General features: G+C 39.6%; 1 pseudogene; it reads left to right on the top strand.

Annotated features, from left to right (window-relative positions):
* Positions 1-275: 275 nt before the first annotated feature.
* Positions 276-5,817, top strand: part of LOC110316748 — a 24,371-nt pseudogene continuing 18,829 nt past the window's right edge.

Below are 5,817 nucleotides of genomic sequence, written 5' to 3'. Positions count from 1 at the left end.
AAAAAAAAAAAAAAAGGCTCCACTTTGGCGCCTGACGGCGCTTGCCTCACTGCCGCCCGCCGTTGCCATTGGCTGTCTGGAACGATGACGTCAACCGGCCGGTGCGGATCTCCGCGGTGTTCTGGGAAATGTAGTCTTGTTTTTCCCCGAGAGTGGCCATTAGTGTGGGTATCTCTTGGAGTAGCAACTACAGAAACCACACGCCTGCGCGAAACGGGCACGCCAGAATCCGAAATGCGGTGCCTCTGTTTATTTGTTGATTTCTTGCCTGGGGGATGACGGGAGTTGTATGCGCCTGCCTGACACAACTAGGAACAACTTTTCACCTGTTCTGTGCTATGATTCCAAGCCCGCCGTTTGTGAGTCCTGGATTTCTGGCTGTGCTAGGCAACTAGCAAAGATTCCAAACGCTAGAATAATCGGCTAAGTTCGGAAAATTCAGATTGTGTAGAACAGAACTCGCTGCTGTCTTATCTTCATTATTCACTCCTGATAAATAAACGGGACAAGTGATTGGTGTCCCTGCAACGTTAAGATAATTTATAGTGCATATCCCAAATTAAAAGATACCCAAAATAGTATTCAGTAGCCGGTTATGTTTTGCGGTGTATCTTGTGTTCATTGTAAAACAGCTGTTCAAATGCATCTGCAATTAAATAAATAAATAAATAAATAACGACCAACCATAAATTATGGTGATTTAATGCATTGCTGGCATATACTAACAATGATTTAAATTTATGTTGGGTAAATAGCTGGGCTAATGTTTATAGTTCTGGGCAGGCTCTTTTAATAACCCTAGCAAATGTTCACTGGCGGTACAATTAGTGTATCACCGCCCCGTTTCTATCTTAAAATGCCTTTCATAAAAAATTCCTACACTAAATCAATGCTTCTGTGTTTTGGGGGAAATGATCCCTTCTTAGACTATCTGGTGAAGCACACACCTGTAATCGGCTAAGTGGGAGAGTTGAGACAGGAGGATTAGGAGTCTGAGCTTTGGCAACATAAGCAATTAGAAGCCAACCTAGATTATGGGAGACCCTATCTCCTACAAAAGAAATCAGTATGACACATTTTATTTACTACTCAGAATATGTTTATATTACAATTTTATTTAAAATGGCACACTTGTATTCTCTTTTGTCCTCTTTTAAAAACCATTTTCTTATTACTTGAATGTTAAATATATTTAGTCTACATCTGTTTAATTTAAATTTCGTACTAAAACTATTTGTCTGTTTGTGTTCTTTGTTCAAAATCAGCCATGCTTGCTCACAGTGCCTAATTTCATCTGGGTTGGAGTTTTTAACTCTGAATTCACTTTTCCAGGGTTATAAATGTGGAGAATTTTCACAGCTGGAGTTAAAATTGAGTTTTTCTAGAGAATATTAGCATTTGATTCTGCAACTTTGCTGCAAGACACCATCAAACTTAGGGCCAAATTAAGTTATGTAGTTGAGGTTTATTATATTGCACAGATAGATTGAATTGGAACCTGTAATGAAAATACTTCATTATATACTCTCAAGGGAGACTTTGTCTTCCTTATTGGCCTCTTAAGTCCAAGACAAGCATGTTTTCTTATTGGCCTCTTATATGAAAAGAGCTTATTGCTCACCCACTCTTACATAAGGACTATTCCTCTTGGGATCCTGTCTTCTATTAGACTCCTCCTTGAGAACTGACCATTGAGGTTGTCTTCTTACAGTGGCCTGATGCATAGCTGTTCAAGCCAGAATTCTACATGGCCAAGATTTGATTGATAGTCTCTGAACAAAAGCTGACTTTGGTCCCAGCTTATCTCAAACGTGCTCATTTCCTTCGCTCATCCCTTCTGTATCCACTTTGAGAATTTCTATATGTTCTAGTAGAATATCAGTACAGTTGAATCCATTTGTTTGTTTATTTGAGATGGGATCCTGGGTAGCCCAGGCTGACCTCCAACTCACTATTGTAATCAAAGCTAATCTTGAACTTTTAACCTTCAAATTTTGAAGCTTACACCTTCAAAATGTTGACTTTGCAGGCTTGCACCGCCTCACCCAATTTGGCTTCATTTGAGCTTGTTAATACAGATTTTTTAAAATTGTTTTTTGGATTTTTTGTTTGGTTGTTTTTTTTTTTTTTTTTTTTTTTTTTTAGCGGATACTGCATTCAGAGTAGTTAACATGGCATGCTGTCAAAAGTAGAAGTCCACCACATCTATGTAAACCAAGGTTCCTCAGAGAGTGTTCTGTAGTAAGGAAAATGAAATTTTAAAATGATTTCAAACATAGCCAGTGTACACACACCTTCTAGAGACGCCTAGAATAAGACTTACATGATGTTTCCCTTACTGAACATAACCCTGATTGCTGGACTATCTATCACCTGCAGAAAGCTGTATATATATGGTATTGAATTATGCAATTGATGATTCCTGGTGCTGCCACCTGCACACAACCAACACCATATTTCTTGGCAGTGCTTCCTATGAGATAAAGATCTGTCTGTGTGTTAGTATTCCCACACTCACTGACAATAGCTTATCAATTCATCATGGATGCGCTGAAGGTGGTCCCATCTTAGGTATCTAAGCGCCATCTTACAGTGTGAAATTGAGAATGTAGAGACAAGACACCAAGGGCAGCATGACGCAAGTGTGTTTCTTGTAGCTCATCAATGTGTGGTCCTCTTGCTCCCGTGGCTAAACTGCACCCGTGACGCTCCCCTTCTTTCCTCGCCGTTGCCCACTTTCTCTGTCACTCTGTCTCACAAGAGCTGTGACATGTTGAAGGTGGTTTTAATGTTCAGTGCACCCATGTCCGTATGTGTAAATGGGGAATAGCAATAGAGATTAAGATAAAGGGATGCTCGTGAGACTGTCTTCTATGCAGAGCTCTTAGATTAATGCCAGTTATATGCCATTACTCAGCACATGTTAGCTTACCATCATCATTCAGGTCACATGTCCCTCATGAGTTATCCATATTGCAGTTGGGACTTTCTGTTGCTCTGGGGTTCTGCTCTGCACCTGTGCTGCTCTTTGGGCCACACACTATTGGAAGATTTGTATTATTTGGAGGCAGGGGGTGGGAATGCACCTGCCATGGCTTATGTGTGGAAGTCAGAGGACAGTTTATGGGAATCAGTTCTCTCCTTCTACCCTGTTGATTCCAAAGAGGAAACAGGTTCCCAGGTTTGACAGCAAATGCCATTACCACTGAGCTATCTCCAAGGCCCTCTAGAATTAACTTAGCTACAGCTATGTTATGATTCCGCTGTCATGCTAAATTCTAGGGAGCGACATGCACGCAAGATGTACCATGTACATCAGGGAAAATGAATGCCTAAATAGAGTTAGAATTTAAAGAAGATGATGCAAATTGTGAGGTTAGCAAAGTTCAAGACAAGGGGGAATTTAAATCATTTTGCAGAATGTTCTCAGAGGAATCTTAACATAAGGTTATAGTACTTCCCTGGCTTACAAAGAAAGCCACCATCATGAATCTTTGAATAGACTTTGAAGATTAAAACTGGATTTTAATTCTTCATTAAGCAGTGTGTCTGCCCTAAAGACATCTGCATTGTGTAGAAAGAATGTAAGGTATCCTTAGTAAACTTCTCTAGTTTACATCATTAAAAAATCCATCAAACTCTTCCCTAGATGAATCATATGCACGCCAATAGAACGATAGTCTTCCCTTCACAGATCTGTGGATGTCAGACTTTTCCTCCACAATACTCAGATTGCTCAGGAAGATTTACTTTCTTGTCTGGTTTCTGGGTATTGGTGATAGGCGACTTTGGGTGAAGCAGAAAACAAGCAGGAGTCAAGGAACTAATGGGGAGGGGAGGCGCTGTGCAGAGCAGATTGCTCTTCAGGAGCAGAGTAGATAGGGAAAGAGAAGACTTTGAAATGGATGACAGATCCTTGGGTTAAAAAAAAAAAAAAAGCTTTCACAAAACGATTCTTACAAAACACAGACTCCCCATGTAAGAATATATTCAAAATTTAAGAAGTTACTCAGAACTAAGAGAACACATTTCCCACATGCTAGAAATAAAAAATAAATTCTAAGTTGAATGGTTTCAGAAGCTGAAATAATTTATCTTACAGGTACTAACTAATGGATTTTCATTTAGTGTCAGTTTTGGGTTTTTTTGTTTTGTTTTGTTTTTGTTTTTGATTGTTTTTGTTTTTTATTTTTTTGTTGTTGTTTTATATTGCTTTTGTTCAGTGCTAGGGGTCATACCCAGGCTCTTAGACACACTGTGGTGGTTTGAATATGCTTGGCCCATGGGATATGGCACTGTTAGGAGGTGTGGCCTTGTTAGAATAGGTGCAGTCCTGGAGGAAGTGTGTCACTGTGTAAGCAAGCTTTGAGGTCTCGTAGTGCTCACACTCTACCAAATATGGAAAATAGCCTTCCCCTGGCTGTTTTTGCATCATGATGAAGGACTCTCAGCTCCTCCAGCACCATGTCTTTCTATACACTGCCACGCTTCCCGCCATGATGATAATGGACTGAACCTCTGAAACTGTAAGTCAGCCCTAATTAATTGTTGTCCTTTATAAGAGTAGCCTTGGTCATAATGTCTCTTCACCGCAGTAAAACCCTAAGAAACATAATAAACATAGGCTATAACACTGTTACATCTCTAGCTGCCAGGTGTTGAGGCTCTGGTTGTGTGGAGTGAACATACTACACAGATCCTCTGTTGATAGGAAGCTAACACTAACTATTTGCAATAGTTCAGTTATCACAGATGGATACCCATTCAGTTCATGTGACCTGGCAAATGGAGCAGACTATTTGGTTGAACCATCCATCAAATGTATGAGAATCTCAAGCCACCACATTTTTGTGCTAGGGCACACTCAGACTCCTTACAAGGTGCAGAGACAGTTCCCTATCGTAATAAAAATTATTCTAAGCTGATACATTAGCTAGATTTGTTCTGCTAGAAGCAAACAATAACAACACTGTGCCTAAAGAGAAAAGTGCTACTTAACACATAGGTTTTGGATCCAAGACCTAAGATTAAGGAAGGGCATCGTTTTGGCATCTGGTGTAAGTGATAGTTAGATATGCCAGAAGCACCTGTCCAAGTTAGCAGTCACTGATCTGGAAGAGAAAGAGGTTGAGAGAGAATGGGAGAAGACTGGGCAGGAGATGAAGCACATAGGGTACACTCAATGACCTATAAACCTTCTACTAGACCCCACCTTTTAAAGGCCTACAGCACTTTCCAGTTATTTTGGGAGCCAGGATTTTATTATAAGGGACCCTTCAGAGTATTGAAATTATACTAAAACCAAATACGTCATGAGGGTACCCCCAATGGAGACAAATATAATACCACTGACAAAAGTTTCTCCTTACCCTAAAACATCAAGAGCAGTTTGTGTTGGAAATTATCTGGTATCAAAATGTAACAAATCAGAGAAAGAAGTGAAGACACATGCTATTAGCTGGTGGAGTGAACAGGGGAATTTTGAAGGTTTAAGAACTAGAAGGCGTGATTAGTGAAATCAAGCCCGAGCAGAGAAATCAAGCAGATGGATTTATAAATTGGAGAATCAATCGGGAAGGTCGATATGGGTCCCAGAAAGAGAACAGGGGGAATAATAGAAATACAAAATAATCCATATTTAATGGAAATATTTTGATTTAGGTTTTTTAAAAAAATAAGTAAAAATATGATATTAGAAATAGAAGCTGGAAAGAACCCGGATGTCCCTCAATAGAGGAATGGATACAGAAACTGTGGTACATTTACACAATGGAGTACTACTCAGCTATTAAAAACAATGAATTTATGAAATTCTTG

This window comes from Mus pahari, chromosome 2 (assembly GCF_900095145.1).
Source record: "Mus pahari chromosome 2, PAHARI_EIJ_v1.1, whole genome shotgun sequence".
NCBI lineage: Eukaryota > Metazoa > Chordata > Mammalia > Rodentia > Muridae > Mus > Mus pahari.
Note: the sequence above shows the minus strand (reverse complement) of the source record. Positions and strands in the feature narration are given on the sequence as shown.